This window comes from Macrosteles quadrilineatus, unplaced genomic scaffold (assembly GCF_028750875.1).
Source record: "Macrosteles quadrilineatus isolate MER2022 unplaced genomic scaffold, UCM_ALF_1.0 Scaffold_2__2_contigs__length_208266976, whole genome shotgun sequence".
NCBI lineage: Eukaryota > Metazoa > Arthropoda > Insecta > Hemiptera > Cicadellidae > Macrosteles > Macrosteles quadrilineatus.
The window spans coordinates 194,997,988-195,018,829 of NW_026542595.1; the positions used below are offsets into that span (position 1 = coordinate 194,997,988).

At 29.7% G+C, this 20,842-nt stretch overlaps 1 protein-coding gene across 4 annotated transcripts in view; it reads right to left on the reverse strand.

The window, feature by feature from the left end:
• Positions 1 to 20,842, reverse strand: part of LOC128986826 (connectin-like) — a 272,786-nt gene that overhangs the window by 113,878 nt on the left and 138,066 nt on the right. For all 4 annotated transcript variants that reach the window (XM_054407376.1, XM_054407378.1, XM_054407377.1 and 1 more), the window contains one exon: positions 10,046 to 10,066. The gene's annotated coding sequence lies outside the window, so the exon portion shown is untranslated. The remainder of the gene's footprint in view (positions 1 to 10,045; positions 10,067 to 20,842) is intronic.

A 20,842-nucleotide genomic window follows, 5' to 3' on the forward strand; every position in this document is an offset into this window, starting at 1 on the left:
AATGGATAAAATCGGTTACGAATGACGGAGGAGTTCAATGACAAACTTCGTGTTCACGTGTTAATTATATAGATACTATATACTTTACATTCTCCTATTTACTAGTGGGCTTATGACTATGATCTGAAAAACTGTTACTAAAACATGTAACATTATGAATCATAAAATCAACAAACTTTAGGATTACGCTACTAGCTTTTTGGTAGTAGGCCTAGGTTTACATTGCTTTGATTTTCACCATTTAGGCCTAGGGTTACAATTATTCTATTACCTGTTGTGAAACTTATGTAATATTTTTACAGATAATTTTGACAATTTAATGACGAACCTATAATTTTAAGAATTAGTTGTAAAACACAGCTAATGGCTTTAATAATTAAGTTGCAACTACAACATCACGATTAAATTTTGTATCCGTGTTTGAGAGCCCACTTTCATTTAGAATTTATTTGTAGAAATCATAAAACACAATTAATTGAACGTTGAACAGCAAAATACCAAACAATAACCTCTTAGAATGTATGTGTTATTCCCAGTTTCAAGAACAAAGGATTTATTAGTCTATATTGGTTTGCCTTATGATTGCCAGGTTCTTGAATAAAACTTAAATAAACGTGTACAATCATCTAGAACCATTCATGACATTCATTAGGTAAAGCGACATAATAAATATCCTCTTAATGATGTTACAATTGACTTTTAATTGCTTTGACATATGTAGCTATTATAATAGATTTTATAATAAAATACCAATAGCAATTGTAAAGATGAATAAAGATTCATACTGACGTTTTCAATTATGCTGGAGATAATCCGATAAATAACATCAATAATCAATCAATCAATCAATCAATCGGTGAGATGGGGACGCCACCTAGGTGCGTATTTTAACCCAAATATGAGTGAAGGATGAGTGTAGAATGGTGTGTGATGAATTGTGTAGCTTTATCTTTGTTTTTATCTTTGTATAAAACCCGGCTGAGGTTGTGGTGGTAATTTAAAATCGTGATTCCTGATTATTCTTGATCTTCTTTTTATGACATCAATATTTCCGGGCCTAATCCAAAAAAAGTTAAAGCAGACAAACATTAATTGTAAACAAAAAGCTACCATGAAGAATTAAAACATGTAAAAACATCAAAAAGTAGGCTAATTCAAAATACAAATGTTCACCACAGAAATTAAAATAGATTGGTGATTCAAGAAAGTTATCGCTAAACATTCTTCTTCTGACTATCATCAGAGAAGAGGAGAGCAATTTAATTATTTCTACTCCAGAAAAGTAAGATTTGCTCGAGTTACAATTTAAAATTTTACTACACTGCGTGATTGAAATCGTAAAATAATTTACAATTTAATGTAATACGAATTAATTGATTCTTAAAATCACAAAGATGTAAATAAGTCCTTTATATAATCAATAAAGTTAAGGAAGTAAAGCAATGGTTTAAGTAAGGGTACCCGTATGATGTGGACCTAGATTGTAAGGAATCAGTCAATTAAAAATAATCTCGGAGGATTAGGGTCTTTTGATGATATCTTAATCGTAGATCTGTTTAAGAAGTAGATACCAATCAATTTAGATTACAGAGTAGAAATATATAAAAATTTAAGTAGACTAATATATTAAGGGTAAAATATTATTTCACTGTTAAAATATTAATCACAATCAATATGATATTTTTAAGAGCATTTATCTTTTTTAAATAATTTTCTTGAAACTGCAATGGAATTAGAAAAATACTCGAGAAGAGAACAATTAATTATAAAGCATATATACAAAGTAAACCGTTATCGTCTGTCGGATGTTATAACTGTAAGGCAACTTGTACATAACGTATTGCCATAATAAAATAAGAGGGCTAAATTGAATTTAGTACTCATATGGATGTTATATAAAAAAACACCTTAAAATAATTATAATTTATAAATAACCTACTTAAAATAATTATAATTGATAAATAACCTACAGCCAAAAGTTTTTTTTTTTGTATTGGTTTTCTGTTTTGGGTAACATAATATTTAAGCTTTAAAATATTGGGAATTATAAACATTTTAGACAAACATGTAGTAACTATGGTAGACGTTAGTTTACATTTTAAATGTTATATAAAATGACTTTGTGTTAGTATAAAAAGAACTATTCAAAAAATTGTGCCACTAACCTTAAAGCTATAAGATTAACGACGAAATGTTCACTTATTGTTACTCAAATAGCTGTTGGTTATTTTTCCATCGATAAAAAGGAATATTTAGATAAATATGTTGCCTTGAGCGTAGTTTTGTCATATTTATTTAATTATAGCTTGAATCAACAATATCATAGCTTATTTAATAACGCCAGTAACTTTATATGTATATTTATATAAATTCGTCTCAGTGAAAGTTATAAAGACTATTTCTGACCATACTGTTTAGTTAATAGATGCACACTGACATTATAACATAATTTCCACAATATGCATGTTTTCGTTGAACCAGTAAAAACAACAAAATAAAACGCACAATACATGCAAACCTTTCAATCAGACATGGTCAGAACGTTACTGAGCAATCGACCAACTGACAATAAACAATAGTTCGTTCCACCGAACGATTTAAAAGTAGATTGTTCCCAGATCCACATTTTTACCTGTCCGAAAAAAAAATGCTGAAGCCAGAATGTATCCTTTGTGTATTTGACTCTTTTTTCAAACAAAATACTTTGAATCGTCACTTGGTTTCTCGTTTTGAGCTGAGAGATTTTCAATTGTGTTCAAAACACTAACGAGTGTCAGTTATTTTATTGTTCTTATACCTCTTACCTTTATTTCAATAACAGTGTTTTACCCTAAGAATATTAAACAAAAGCTTCTCCCAATGATTTCGCTGATTGCAATTCACTTTGGTACTATTAAATAGATTGAAATTTGTAAAAAAACTAAAAACTGTTCTTATAAAAGAAAGACAAACTTATTTTAACACTTACTTTCATGCTATAGGTTTTCCATATTGGTAAATACTGGATAATTATTCAGAATAATTAAAGCATTCGGTAAGATACAATCGTTAAAAAAATTAAACTATTTAGTTGTGTCAAATTTAGACCTAGTCAACAATTGCATTTAATCATATTAATCTTGATATAATTTATTCCTTCTGACAGAAAAACTATTACTGAAGGATATGTCATGAGGCTTACTATAACGCTATCAATAGTTAATTATTACACAATTATGTATGTATTAGTTTCCATAAACATAACCTAACCCATAGTCTTACGTTTTCTTATTTTTTACATTTCTTTGATCCAGACACAATGATTTATAATCAGGTTATTACTTATTTATATTTTAACATATTAAATATTTTATAGCTGGTAATAACAAATTAAAAATTCTATATCATTCTTTATTTAAAGAAAACTCTTTGCGTATTAGTAAAAAAATATTTATTTTTAATTTTAATTTAATTTATCCTCATAAAAACTTTTCGAACTCTCTATTGTGAATATGTTTAACTATTCTGCGTTTAGTTACTACATTTAATGAATATGAAAATCAAGTCCACTTACAAAGAACATAGATCATTGCATAAAGTGTATTTACATTTACAAAATCCAAAATATGTGACCACGTGTTGTTCATCTTTTGGTGGTTTCATTGTCAGACATGCAATTTCCATTTGAGAAAAAGAATTAAAGGAAGAAATGTCAGTTATTTTTGTATACCTCTCACTATTGTGTATGAAATTATTGTCATGTTAGTCGTTTATGAAAGATAAAATTTAAAAATCTATCCTCAATTCCTTCAATGATACTCATTAATCTTCTAAAATTCCAAATACGTGTTGACAAACAATTGAAATAAAAATTAGGTAAACAGTAATGGTGTATCAAATTTGTTTAGAATTTCATAAAAACGTAGTATTCCATATACATGTATTGATGTATGGAAGTGTAATTAAGTTGAAATTCATTTAATAGGAGACAAAATGTTTCGTTGAGAAAATCAAGACGTTAACATTACAACTGAGTGTAGATTGTATGGTGGGTCAATCACTCCCTGACATATGATAATCACTTTCTTAATTTTCGTAATTTATTATGTCCTATTACCGTGGTATAATATTATGGTGCTTTCCATTTTAACACATTATCATTAGTGTTTTGTTAAAGGATATTATACCATCGATGTGAACATTGTCATTAATTTGATTGACCAATAGCGCATTTTAAAAACTGGCCAATAGAGTGTTAAATTAAAAGTACTATTTTTCACAACATTTTGATTGTTAAACCCATTGAGTGGATTCCCTAAACCTATATTTATAAAAATCATCATCCAAAAACACTTATCTACCCATTATACAACCCATTATACGACCCATTATACAAAACTATTGTTTTAGAGAACAAAACAAATGTAGTTTTTATTATTTGACTGCTTTATATCGTTTAACAAAGAATTTTGCAGACTTTTGCAAAGCAATACATATCCTATAGCTATTGACTGTAGAGTATAAAACAGTTGCAAAGGACAAAGGCTTGGTTAGCCTATTTTTTTAACAACCTGATTCCCATTTGGAACACTGTTTTGTCCATAGTAAGCCATGGTATGAAACTTGTGTGGGAGTGTTTGAAGCAGAAACGAAGCTTTTACAAACCATTTTTTAACCGAAAAAAATTCCAGTAGAAGTTAAATGAATTCGGGTATTTGGAAGTGTTGTCATACAGGTATTTGGCTAATTCGTTGTTTGTTGCCAATTGAATTGTTTAGGTCATTATCAATGCAGTATGTAAATTTAGTTTCCCAATGACATTATAATAGTGTTTTTTTTCAGGCATGTCATTGTCATCATATATCATATATCAAGCATGACCATATTACATGATGAACAATATTAAGTAATTCAATTTGTAGTGCAGTTTTTGTGTGTAATTTAATTCCTTCCAACACTCATGTAGACCTAGAAATAGGCTGCAAGTTTTGTAACGCCAAGGGTAATAATCTGCAATCAATTGCTAGCCTACAACAGTATTTAGACCTCTGATGTATTAGCTCTTTGGCTTACATTCTCGATTGGATTTTCGTATTAATGTATTCTGCAATTGAGAACAACGTTGTTTCTCTGATAAAAATACATATTAAATTAAAGTGCCTGTGTGTTAAGTGTATTGCATGACTTTGTCATTACCATTAGTACAATTTTAAATATATATATATATATATTTTTAAAGTATGGCGGCTTCTTTTATCCTTGCACTTGCCCGTCCACACAGGCTATGAGCATGTGCGTGGAACTTAACCAAAAGTTTTTATATTTTTTATCCATTGCCTATAGATAAATATTAAATTTGGAATATGTTTTAAATAAGCCAGAACCAAAAAGATTAACTAGCAATTAAGTTAACGTTGTATTACTTTGCTCTCAAAGTACACAGAAATGAAAATTATGATCTTCAATGTTAATAGGATTACATTTTTTTAAATACACAAAACAGATAAACTAAGAAAATAAGGAAAATTAGGGTTTTATAGGCAGAGTCGATTTAAGAAACGTAAATATAGTCCTCTTGCTCGTCACTAATTTGACCCTTTGCGTATAACGCCCTTCTAGGGAGGGAGGTAGAAACCTTCATACGATTGCATTAATCTTCTCGAAATCTTTTTCTCATAGCCTTGTAGTTATTAAAAGTGAACGCCAATGGCATTTAAAACAGCCATGGCTTATTATTATTACTATCCCAAATGTTGTTTATGCGTTACGTTAGTAAGTGAAGTAACGTGTTAAGCTACTATTATATTTTCAAAAGTTCTATTTGATGGAAAACAAAAACTGTAAAACAAATTTCTTTAAATATTTGCGTATTACATACTCTTAGAGAGGCTCTTACATTGCGAAGTCAATGATCAATTGAATGTTTTTGAGTAATCGTTATCTTTCAAGGCATCCATACACTGTTATTAGAGCATTATATGTTACCATCTTCATATCACGGCTCATACCATATTCACAGTCACCATACCATACTCAATTAACCATACCTAATACATATATTACAATTTATTGATAGGTTTACAATCACTTTTTTATCACTAGTTGTTGATAGAACAAAACAGCTTATATAATCAATAAATATGACTATTTTATAATGCGTTTAGAAGATACGTTTGGGTTGATAGGGGTTGCCACTAGGGCAAGGCTCTATAAAATGCTGTATTCCTCATTTGAGTAGAAAAAACGTAAGTAATTTCAACCAAAGTTCTTACTGTAATTCATAATTTACCGTTCAATGTAACACAAAACGTAACAAGTTAAAACAATTTGAAATCATTGGCATAATACGATTAAAACGATAAACATTTGTTAGTACTGATATCATCAAATGCTCAAAATCAATAAAACGTAAGTTCCCAATAATAATGGTTCACATTAAAAAAGATTGCTTATTTGTGATGCCACATGAATAATAAAACTCCTTCTAAATCTAAAGCTATAAGGGGAGGAAGGTGGCAGTTTAAAAACGTTGACTAAATACCAAAACACTCGCCTTAGTTATGTTAAATAAAACACTGTCAGTACATTACATATAAATAAACAATGAGGTTACATTAACAAATGAATAAAAAGTAATCAGTTAAATCAGACAAAGAGTCATTTTTACAAAAAAAGTCCTTTACAAGTGCAGGATTATCCTAGATACGTTCTGTTAAATAATGTTCAGTTGCGAATCATTCCATGGAATTAATTGTTCATACGCTACAAGTGATTGCTTCGAAATGGAAAAACTAAAAAAAAAAGATTCTGTATTCTGTGCATATTTAGTTTGATCAGGTTAAGTAAAGTACCAGCGTTATAAATTAATTAATTTCTTTATCGCTTACTATTTTCTTAGTTTAATATAGAAACACTTTAGAAAGTGGATAAATACTTTATTTGCTACCCTTTAAAAAATATGATTATACAATAGAAATTTTTTTATCCAAGAAGATTTCAGTACTTAGTGTTATGACATCTATACACTTTTTTAGTATTAAATATTAAATATGTGTTTGTATCTCACGTGTTTTTTGGTTTAAAACATTATTATAATATTTAAATATAAAAATTCAGACACATCAGTTTCCATCTAATATTTTAAAACAATTTGTAAGATGCCTGTTATAATTGATTAAAATTCAGTTTTGTTAAAGAATTGGTATTTTATTACTGAAGGCTTGAAAACTTATATTATGAAAAAGGGTTAAACGCAGCTTCTACGTTGTTGCTTTTCAAAAGTTAAACTAGTAAAATTATTAATATTTTTGACAATTGTTTTCGATAAAGATTAAGACATCCAAACATTCCATACAACAAATTTAGAATCAAGCACATTTTAGTTTGTTATATTGTTTGCTAACTTTTAATCAGTAAAGCTTCTTATTCCAATCATTTATTTTGAATACCTTTCTCAAGCTATTTTATTTTAAGCATAACATGGTTAATTGGTACTTGGGAGAGATTTCTAAATTGTATCCATGGGCATGCTAAATATACATATTTATAACGACTGGTGTAGTTAAAAATCACATTTCGTAAGGATTATCTTTGAACATTGAAATATACGAACAACAGGCATGAATTCTCAATAAGTGTAACCTTAAATATATAGGGTTGGTAGCATTGTAGGGCTGTTTAATGGTTCGGAACTAGTGTTGAAATATTTGTAACATTAACTGTTGGCTGCTGTATCATACCACATAATATTTTGAGTTATCATTTGAAAGGTTTAATTTAGCTTATGGTTAGTTTTGAATAATCTTTATTTTTAAGGTCTAGTTTGTAAGAATTGATTAAGGTGCAAAAACTATATGAACTGTGGAATAATGTATCGTATAACCTAATGTTTATTTTATTAACTGTAGTTTTAAAGAGAACATCTAATAAGATTATTTTTAAGTCCGAGTAAAAATATTTATAAAACAATTAAGAAGGTTTAGCAGAATAATAATAATATGAAACGTGAAACCTTGTACTCTAAGCTTGCTTGGTTTAGCAAAAGAAATCTAGGTTTATTTGGTCCCATAGTATTTATCTATGGAATAAGAAATGTTCTTTCTGTATTTATTTTATTAAAACTTATATCTTCAAAATAAAATATCTTAAATTGAAAAAAAAATTAAGAATCACGTATTATAATAATATAATAGCATTTAAAAGGTAATATGGGAAGTACAAATGAAATATACCGCAAGTACAATTTATATAAACTAAAAGTCACAGACAACATGAAGAGAATTGTCAGAAAGCAATCTCAGTCTAATCAACATAGATGTTTCCACCTCATCATATACCTTTGCAACGAACCTCAGGTTTACTTAGGACCTCTGACCTCACAATTTGTATGCTTCATTTCCTAAATTTATGCTCATCATGAATTCCCTATTAATTCGACATAACTCTCTATGGTAGTTAGACATGTGTTTGCTTTTGAAACCTTGCACTGAATTATTTTGTAAATATACGGCTAGTATTTTAATCCAATTTTAAATACATGAATATTGTACAGTTTTTTTCTTTTTTATGATTTATGTCTGTTTAGTCTATAAAAATCACACCTTTGGTTTGTAGAGTCTCCTTTAGTCCCTGTTTATCATTGTCATGTGTTTTTTCCGATTTGATGAATTACATCCGACATAAATAGTATTAAATCTCGGCTGTGAAAAAAAATACTATAAAGATAAATATTACCATGCAATTTTAAATTTTACTGGCTATGTTGTAGGGATAAGATAGGAGACATTTTGATTATCAGAACAGGCATACAAAGATATTTTAATAGTTAAACAAATATATCCAACGACAAAACTATTGATGGCAAAAGGGTGTTTTAGGCATCATAAGATAAGAAAGTGCCGCACTTAATATCAAGTTTAACAATGCGACAAAGAAAGTTGAGACCTGAAGTTGGAATGTTTGATCTTCATAAAGATAAATAATGACAAAAGTGTCTTCGTGTTTTGCGGTCGTTAGCTGCAAGATGTCGTCTGTTTATAGTAATAAGTTTTTGGTTTATTTAAATTTTTTTCAATAACAGTTTACTGATTGTTTGTCTAATAATGTTTCGATGTTTATAAAGAATTATGTGGTTGTTAGATTAATGAAAACTATCTTTAAACTCAATCAAACTCTTACGCAAATTTTCAATGCTCAAACTATTTTCTTTATTATTGTTGGTCAACTGACCATAAAACTTATGACCATAGAAGTCTAAACTCAGAACGTGATTCTTACTTGGTTCTTACTTTTGTTGAATTTCCGATTCCAATTCTCTTATTTTCTAGAGATGGGCATATAATAGCAGTGAAGAAGTAAAAGAAAACGGTTATTAATTTTTGAACTAATTAGATTAACCAGGCTGGGAACTCGTTGGTGACTGTAGTTTAAGTTTCGTTTGCGAGTTGGTAGCGGTAGCCGGACTTCGGGCCCAAGGCAGCGATGTCGATGGTTCGAATCCTGATCACTGCCGTAAACATTTTATCAGTACAGTTCATCCATGTACCATACTGGCTCAATCCTTGCCTTGATTCGTTTCACGCACGGGCCCATAGTCTATGTTGATGGGTTAAAAGAGGTTAACCACTTTAAAATCAAACAATGAAAAGGCTCGTATTTAATTGTTTAAAAGCATATAATCCTATAATTGTGTTAAAATGAAAAAGGTCCGTGCAAATAAAGTGGTTATTAAAATTATTTTAAGAATTCAAATGATTTTTTAAGTTATTTTTTATTTACTGATTTTCCTCACTAATAAACTACTGACACAGTTTTTATTGAATTATTTACTTCCATGTTTTTTGTATAGTGGCTGATGTATATAACTAAACCCTATAATACGGATTTTTGACGTATATTTTACCATTACTGTCTTTATGAAGTATGTAAATATGTATACACAATAAATAGTAATGATTCGACTTACAAAATATAGGTTTAGTTGTAGGCTATACGAAAGAGAACTCATAATAGAAGTTTAGAATAGCTTGTAGTTAGAAGCAGTTGTAGTTTAGTGTGAAACACTTACGTTTAATAGTTTCAAAGTAACCTGAAACAGAAATAAAAATGTATTACAAAAGTTATAATTAATTCAAAATACCAACAATACAATCTATTTTATAAATGCCCTTAATCACCTGCAAGCCACTTGAATAATATAAATTATCATGCTAGCAAAATTTTAAAATGTATTTTGGCGAATTTGATTGTATATTTCTAGGTATATGGTCATTAGGTTTGATCACGAAATATCAAAGTTTGACATTTAGAAAGTTCACGAACTTCTGCCAAAATAGTGAAAGTAACTTTGAACGACCATGATAAGACATTGTCTACTTAGAAGAATGATCTTCGTAAAGACAATTTTCTTTATATATTAAGTTATTAAGTTATTTTAATGATGTATATACTAACTCCATGTGATACACTTAACTTGTTTTATTATTTAATTTATTTATTTGGTTAAATTAATCTATTTGGGAAACTCTTTTATCAAGAGAAAAATATGGGAAATGACTACAACAATTTTAAATGTGTGTTGGTTGTATCGATACTGGTCATGAAAATGTGATCTCGAATCAACAGCATGAACCTATCTTCTTTTACATGGGTTCAAACTTTGTGACAGCCAAAACTATTATTAATTAAATGAAAATTGAGTTGAACCTTAGTTGTCAATTACATACGTGATACTCGGTTGGTTTGTGTAAATTAATAGAAAACAAAAAGTACCTGAAGACTGAACAGTCCACATAGTAGGAATGTAAAATGTTTATTGTTTCGATGTATCGCACTATATTCAAGATAACATAATGAGCTTTCTTTAACAGGATGTATAGCAATATTCTTGCAATAGTATTTTTCCAAACCTTTGAATGTCTAAGTTGTCATACCACTTGAGCCTGATTAAATTTTATTTATTTTAAAAGTCGGTTTTTATTTATTAGCTTGTAAATGGTCTTCTATCTCCCCTTACTTCCAAATAGTTTAAACATTCATACAAATATAATCTCAATCAACCACTTTCACGGATGCAAATTTCGGAATGAAGATAATATTTTAAAAGAATTGATAAACCATAGTAATTGCGGGCAAAGTACAATGCTGTATTATTAATAATTGTTTTACGTATTTGCCTGTAGTGTATGCATACTTAATTTTCAACAGTGCTGAATGACTTTTCCCAAAGCATTAGGTGTTAAAAGATGTGAAGTGTATGATAAATGCGAATTAAAGGTCGAACAACATAGAATGCGTATTAGGAAATTGTATATTTACAAATTATTATTCATCATAAAGTTTTAGTGAATCCGTGGGGAATTTGGTTTAGTAAAATGCAGATTCGACAATAAGGGAGGACTGCCTTAAGAAGCTATAAGCAGTTAGTTTAATGCTCGAGCAATAAGCGTAATGGTTCACTTCCGTTTAAGCCCATTTGAAGCTGTAGAATAAGAAGTGTTATCTTAAATGAAACTGCTACATCCTAATATACTTAGCATACAGTTACTTTTATCGTTCACAGCATGATTTATATTTGAATTATTAGAAAAGTTAAAGATTTTTTAACAACATTGAATTTGATAATTACTGTATAATAACGAGATTAGTATATTTATAATTACACTTACATATTTTGAGAATTGATTTGCATGAGAAAAGCTTATGACAATGATCCATTATAAGATATATTATTTGACAATTCTGAATATGTTTAAACGAGAATCACAGACATATACTTAGAGGATAAATCATCAGCTATTGACATGAAATGACCATTAGCCGAACCATACGAAGTTGTGCCAAGTGCGTGAAGCCGGAAGATTTGAGTGTTTGTTGAAGGAAAGTTATACGCGATTTTTTCAGCGCCGCACGGAGTTCACCAGAGATCATGTCTTCAAGTTCTTCCTTTCTAATCAAGAATATGTTGTGGCTGTATGAATCACACAGTAGATTGAGTCATATCAGGATATGAGCCATGACTCAGACACCTTTCAAAGTAGTGTAAACACGTTAACAAAAATCCAAGGTTTGATGCAGTATTTTTACGCATAAGCTTTAATGCTACTAGGAGGTCACGAATTGTGGATATTTATAGGCATGCACTGTGGATGCGATACTCCCAAGTGTGGATTAAAGTCCGCACGAGTGAGTACTACGACTATCCGAAGTACTATCCTGATAATAAGACCAATTGTTCGTATATACCAAGGCAAAAGTCACTATAAACTGACTCCACTATAAACTGTAGGTCCCTTAGTTGTCATTAGCTGGATAGGCTATTAATTAACAGCTGTGTCTAAGGAATTTCGCCCTTAGTCACTAACAAGACTACAAGATCGTGCCACTCATCCTACACTGATCTCCATTCATACTTGGCTTAAAAAACCTACTTTGTATGGTCACCATTTCATTGAACAGTATTAAAAAGTATAAAAAAAGTAATGTACAAAGTGCTAACACTTCAATTCCAACGTATATTATTGCTAAATTCAGCCACATTTCTTATACAGTATTAGAGGGGATGCCTAATCATACTAGATGGGAAATAACATGTTAATTTTAAGTTGAAAACATGTAGCAAGGTAGCCGAGTGGCTTTAGCAATCAATTGGTATTTACAAAGCCCTTGTTAACCCTGAAAAAGCTGTAAGCTATTTATAGTTGAAAATCAGTGACAGATTTTCATGATCACTTAGCTTTTGATTGTAATTCCTGTCTGTATATACCAATCGAATTCCGTCTGTGACAAAACTCTACACTCAGTCATTCAAAACTAGTAACTTATTCATATTTGCCTTAACATTAGAACCAGTTGATTTCTTTAATGATCTATCCTAATCTGACATTATATGATAGACAACATAAATAAATAAAAACAAGCTATACATTTAAAACGCATTTTTCTATATCTCAGCGCTTTTATAAGAAAACCATCATAAGTTCAACATGTTTCTTTGTGTATTCAAGCTTCAGTAAATTACACCTATATGGGCAACCTATCCACTTCCTTGACCTTCCACTGAAGTATCTTGCATCATAATAGTGGTGAAGGCTGATCAGCAAATATCAGGGTTTGGCATTTTCAAAATTTACACAGTTTTTCAAGACTACATATAATAAAATATAAGTTGCTACCAATATGTTTTAAACTAAATGAGAAACATATTCACTTTTTCAACTTTTGGTGTATTTAATAAGTCATGCAAATAAAGTAATTTAACTTGTCTGCCGTAGATTTTAATCAATTATCCTATTATACTCAACTCTTCTATTTGTGAAGAAGGGCAACATATCGTACACTAGACTTCATTTACTAAGTTTAATTACCTCTCTAAGCCTAATTTAATTGAACATTTAAATTAATATAGCAATAACACTTACATGAATTTTTAAATAAACTTCTATGCAAATTGCATTATTCTGCAAGTAAATAGTTATGGCTTGTAAATTAATATATTACTGCTAAGCACATTTTACTAGCATGTGGTAATTTTCTGTCTTTCACCATATACTAAATTAGCGCAATGGTTTATCTATTATGATTGAGAAAATCTATACAAAGCTGTAACTAGTACATCCAAATGGAAGTTAACCTTCAGCAAAGAGTTCAGATGTCCATTACCAGATGCGCCAATTGATTGCACAACGAAGTTAGTCGAAGATAAATTGGCAGCTTTATGACGAATTGCATCTTGTTTCTGAATCGAACACACTTGGGATTCAACTTGTAAGTTATGATTATTAGAGACAATCATAAAATGATAAGAAATAAGAAAAATGTTATTCAAATTTATAAATAATAATGATCAAAATATACCCACAAAAATATTTTGTAGAAACTATTTTTCACTGTAAAATAAAAAAAGACCTAATAATAACAGTGTTACCACTACTAATATTTTTTGGGTTGGTAGGTAGAAAAATCCTATTATTTATTCTAATTTAATGCAATCGTAACACTTACACTAATATGTTTAGTGTCCAGAATTAGGTAAGAGTAAACCATCCGTAAGCTAACATAGCGGAGTTAAGAAGACGACACTTCAACAATGTGGGCTAATGAAGAGAGAAATGGTCTCTTTATTTCCGAGAAGGTGTTACTCAACTCTAACTAACAACACTTTCTATTTTTGGTTGTTTTCAAAGAAGTGTATAGATAGAAATTAATTTTTAACCTAAGTCAAAACGGTTTAATTGATTTTTGAGTAGGAGTATAATTGCATTACTTAACTAATTAATTCAAATATTCATTATTCTAAGGAAACAAGTTTCAATAGAGCTTTGATTTTCGTCTTTTATATATATGTAAATTTTATATATAAAAACAGGCTATCTGCCTATCTCCAATACTCCAAAAAGTAGATACAATTTTGTTGAGATTAAGTAAGAGTTCGTGGTAAACCCACTTTGTACGTTAAATCAAGTGTCACATTTATGTGGTAGTGGTGTAATTGATGGCATTTGCGTCATCTGCATGTGGATTGGTTGGTATTTGGTTCAGTTATGGATAAACAGCAGTTTATAATGCGAGAATTTTTTTGAAACCGTAAGCTGTACATAATTACAGAATACTTTAAAAATTCAAAATCACCACCTTAAAAAAAAAAAAAATCTATTAAAATGATTCTTACTTACTATGTAATGTAAATGTTTATTGTTATGTGGGATATCACTACATAAAGTTACTTATGTTTTTGAATAATCTCTTATAAAATATAAACTCACTACCACCAAAAATTAAAATTAAACAAATTTTATCATCAACCTTCCCACAGTCTATTCTTATCATCAACCCTTATCATTAAAAGGTGGTGGGAGGAACTAAATACAGTATTTTATGAGTAAAATAACAAAAATTACGATAACTTATGGACCAAATTTTTATTACAGTTGTTGGTGTTTAACCACTTTGTATAGAATAATTTATCAAAATGGGTTGAGCAGTTTTTAGCCTGATTTTCGGGTTGTGTTTATGGGCAAATCACACAAGTTGCAACTAACCATATTAACTTATGACCGTAATTGTCATTTAAATGGGGGTTGTAACATTTCGTCAAAAGGACTATAAAATGGCCTACTATATTTTATTTCAAGTATGTCGAGCCGTTTATTAAAAGCTGATTTACCGTTATTATATGAGTTTTATGGTAAAATTGGAAATGAAAAAAACCTTGAGATATCGAAGACCCACGTACCAAAATTGATCAAAATCTAACCACGGTTGCGATCTGTATATCTGTACACATACTCACCCAAACATCACTTCAAAACCACATTTCCGGCCTCAAGAGGACCCAAAACGAATATATCTACTGCAAACATAAACTCGAAAATGTAGACGAAAACAATACTTTCTCCATATACTATGTATTGGGGAAGAAAGTAAAAAAGACCAGTTCCAAATATTCTTAAATATATTATGATTATATTAAAAAATAATAGGTGGCCAACTTGTGTAGTTGGACACCTGTGTGATATCTAAGTATAATTCCTAGTAGGTGAGTATCCGAATTTATTCAATGCAACTAGTCTATCCAATTGTACAACAAACTTTCTTGAGCAATTGACGCTTCTGTAAATGTACAACTACTCTGAACTACTCGCTCTTCAATATACCTAAGTCGACTTTCTTGTCTATTCACTAGGTGTGGCTTAGTAAAACAAGTTTTCAATTTGAACTAAAACTGGTTTGAATTTAGTTTTGTTTGAATCTTATATGTTTTCAGGTGAATTAATAACCACACAACTTAACTAAGACAATTTAACTACTGAGATTAAAGAATATTTTTAAATTTCAGTTAGTAAATATTATATTGCTATTAATTTAGCTACGTTATTAGTGGGAGAGTTTATCAAGGACATTTTATGTAATTAAATGTATTTGAATTTATACTAGGTTTTTTTATTTACACTACGTAAACAAATATTTTATCAATAAAGAAGACAAATATAAATAGGTTAAGAAACTATAACCATCGGTTAGTTTTTATAACACATCCCTAGCACCCTAACACCATATTTTCTTTGTCTTGGAAGGGATTGGTGAACTTTGTAAATGTCAAACTGTGATATTTGCTGATCGGCCTTAATCGCCACACATTAGGTTATAGGCTACTGCAGTGGAAGGCTACGGTAGTGGATATAGGTCGTAGCCACATTTAAGACGTATTTCACTTGATCTTGAATACAATGAAGAACCAGGGTCTGCTTAAATAAATGTTCCCTATATCGCGAAAAAAATTTCTGAAACCTTGAAATATCACAATACATGAGTTATTTCCAGTGTTTATAACTTTTTAGATTTGTAATACTGTATTGCCATAAATAAGCTATCTTAACATAGAGAATTAAATTTCCATGGTCCATCGGTTTCTTGGAATTAAATTGGTGACATTGTTAAAACGCACAGTGTAATCATCTTGGGTTTATTTAGTTTGGTTTAGTTATAAATTATCAAAATGTTTTGATACCTTACAATATCATAGTTTGTACTTGGTTTAGTGGCAACTGCCGCATCATCAGGTTCATCCTCTTCTTCGATTCATTATCAACTTAAAATTGAAAACACAAAAACACACGTACATATTTAATCAAATACGTTAAATTAATTCGATTAACCGTCGTGGTGCGTGCAATATCCATACTATTAACATTTTCCTTTAGACGTGCATAATCCCTTTACTGATTAAAATAGGCTAAACAAGCAAAAATAATAAGTAAATAAATAACACTAGCGTTATGGGTTGCCATGATGGTGACTGAATAACAACGAAATATAAACAGAAAATCGAAACGAATTGAAGAAATTCCAATTACATGTTTTTATTTCCAGCATGGAGTCTTTGACTATTAATACAACAACTAGACATTCCATCCCCATGTTAAAGTTGTAGCCAGGTTTTTAATAAAATTTGTCTTAGTTGATGTGAGCCACCTACAAATTGCGCTGATCTAAATTACTGATTTCTGCCGATTACACGATGGTTTTTACCAAGTCAAACTGATGGAATTACTTATTATGAGCTATAGGAACTGTTGTGACCCAGCAACTATGTTAGTAGCAAAAAATAAGGTACAAAATAGAGTTTTAGACACTAGTGCAATCTGTGACTGGCTCACACAACTACGTTCTTTTTTAGTAAAAAATTGGCGACAGCTGATCCATAAAGATGGGATGTCTTTTTTTGTATCCAATAGTCAATGATGGAGTTAAAAATTACGTATTTGTAATAGTACATCACATATTTTTTTATCACTGGACTACCATTAGTTTTATTAAATTCGCGTGTGTTTTCAATTTTAAGTATGTGACGAACCGTAGAAGATGACGATCCTGATGATGTTGTAGCTGTTACAAACAAATTAGTTCAACCAAGGACAAACCATTATATTTACAATTTAAAGCAATATCCAGAAAAAGGATGATGAATTCTGATATAAATCATCAGTTTTAAATTTTTATATGGGGCGATACCTAGGTGCGCACCAAGATGTAAGTAGGGTGCACACTGCGTATTTCAACCCAAATTTTATGTGTGAAGGAAAATTTTAGAATGGAGTGAGATGATCTGTCTAGTTTTGTTACTGACTTGTTTCAGCTGGTTTATCTGTCAGGATCATATGCTTCCACGGGATTGTCAGGTGATCACATTAAACACTTAGCTACCCAACCAGTTGGTAATTACCAGTTCCAGTAGTGATTGTTGAATCGGAATAAATGTGTGACTAAAAATACCTGCCTCTTAATCATACGAGATATCCTGGAAATACATGATCATGTTAAAGTGTCCTTGAGTGGTTTCTTAGTCATGTCTTGTTATAGCTATGACTCCATCTGACGTGTCAGGGCGAACTCTTTTGACACGATATAGTCATTATTGGCTGGGTGGATCACCATTCTCCAAGTACTTGCTATCCGAAGCAAGAATGGTGAAGAATGCCTACTAAGGCATGTCACGTTTTCCAGTGTGTTAAAGAAGCATAACAGATTTTTTCGAACCCTACCTCATGTACTAGTTACGTAATAAGTTATAAAGAAATATAATTTTTTCAGTGTTTTGTGTTGCTGAACATGCTTGAAATTGCATAGCGGAATGTGAGTTTGATTCCAGATTGGTTTTATTTCAATACAGTATGTTAAATAACTGCTTGATCAGCATTGTACGGGGTTATTAAATTTACGGAAAGTAAAATACAAAAAACGTCTTCACTTAAAACATATATTTACGATTATACTGTTACTCACAAGACGGTAAATATACAGAAAAGATGGTAAGTGGTGATCGATTTCGATTCGACCCTCCAATCATCATCAGACCCAATAGGCGAATGCGAGTGTTGGAATTGTTATCAGAAATAAATATGATATTTTTAAGGAGATAGTGTAAATCCGCTAAATGGTAAATCCGCTTGTGTGAAATGGTAAATGGAAATTCGCTTAGTCTACTGGTTTCTGCGGTGGGGGTATTTTTACCATTTACTGTTAGTAAATGTTCAAACTATTGTTTATAAACGTGCAATTTCTGAAAGAAGGGTATCTAATAGTTTACGAAAGGTTCTATGCATTATTGCATAACCTAAGAAATAATGGAATGTTAGGCAGATAACGTCTTATAACAACCACTAAACACGAAGAAACATTTATCATTATTTATCTTTATGAGGATCAAACTTTCGAACTTGATGACTAAACTTTGCTTTGTCGCATTGTTCAACCTTATTAAGCGCGGCACTACCTTATCTTAAAATGCCTAGGCGTAACTTATCACAACTTGAACTTAACTTTTAACTGATAGTTATAATAAATATGTCTTTAATGCATACTAGTCAAAATAATTTCTGTTTCTTCTTATCAATTCAATAGAGTCATTTTCATTTACTATATTGGGTCGTTGAAGGTAACACAATAGTCAAAAATAAAAATATATTTTTTTTATAATTAATTCTAGTTAAAAATTTTATCCTGAATCCATAGATACCAAATATGTTATATAATAAAATTTAATTGATAGATTTTTGTCATTTATTATAAATCTTGCACAGCTGTTTCAGTCATCGCATGACAGCCACTATCGCTTTACTGTATATGCGATTTACCTAAAATTTTCTTTTTTCTTCGTCCGGTACATTTTTTGACACATTTATGAACCGATTTTAATGAAATTTTTATAATAATAATAGGAAGTGAAATTACAAAATTATTGATACAACCCGAGTTTTAGTTATTTTTAATTAAAAAACAGGATAAAATATTTATGTTTTAAAAAAAAAATTCCTAATAAAATTATTTTTGAATTTAGAACAAAAGTGGTTCCTATTATCGTTGAGGAAGGTGTGTAAGACAATGTATAAAAATTTCAGGTTGCTAGGATACTTTTTAAAGAAGTTAAGTGTACCTAAAAATTGTGAAATTAACATGGACGGGATAGGGACTACTGTGTTACCTAGATTGTTGAGTTTGATTAAGTATTAATATGAACAAGCCACGTTTGACATAAAAAAAATTATGAGGAAATTACTTTAAATGTATTGATAAAATATGGATTTATTTAACCACGATTTATTTATCAGAAAGGGAGAAAAGGAGGTATTTCATTAATATTTTAGGAATTGATATTTGATCTGAGCCCAAAGAACCAAGAATATATTTGAACTAAAAAGAGTCGTGAACAATAGAAAATATATATGCTACAGCCAAAGTATACATCACAATGCATTGGTGCTTTATAATAATTGGCATTCTATATAATCATTAGGCAAAGTATGAAATAGATGATAACGATAGGATTTTAAACATTTTTTAGGCATTTTGTATAATACTTAGGCATTCTATTAAATGTCTGAAGGTGTGTTGCAAAGTAGAAAATAATTAGATTTGTTAAAAAAAACTTCTATTTAATACGATTTATTTATTTTGTGTGTAGTTAAGTGAGGTTGGTAAATTTACATTAGTATTTAGGTTATTTATATTAGATACATAAATGCCAAGCAGAAGTCCTACAACAGAGTATTATATACTTTGCCTACAATATATATTATTAGATACATAAATGCCAAGCAGAAGTCCTACAACAGAGTATTATATACTTTGCCTACAATATATACATTTATTAACAAAACCAACCACAGGTTAAATGGCTACTATGTAATATACTCGATCTTAATAAAGTTAAAGTTATAATTATAACTATAAAAAAAAAATTATAAAAAAGATATAAACAAAATAATAATTTAATTAACATTAATTAATTTGATTTAACAAAAAATTATAATTATTAATATAATTAAAGTTTATGATATCTTAATAAACTGAACAGTCTTTATCAATATTATGATTTGAATATTACTTAAACATAACGAATAACTAATGTGGTAATGATATGATAGTATAAGTATATATTCAAAACAAACTAATTAGAATCCAGTTGATTCATAGCTATTTACGTAATAATTGATTTTATAGCACCAAAATTGCGTTTTATGACAAATAATGGCTAAACGTACCTCATCATACGATCTATATAATATAAGATACATGGATAATCTGACGAGGTACATACTATCAATCATTAAAAATTAATAACAAATACTTTAACACTTTGAACTATCGTTACATACATAAAATGTAGGAAACGATTAACTTTTAAAAACCATGTGGTCAGAGGTCCTAAGTAAACCTGAGGTTCATTACAAAGGTATATGATGAAGTGGAAACATCCATGTTGATTAGACTGAGATTGCTTCCTGACAGTTCCCTTTACTGTTGTAAGTGTCCTACAGTATATTTTACTAAAATTTTTTCATTATTTTGTTATATTTATGTTTAC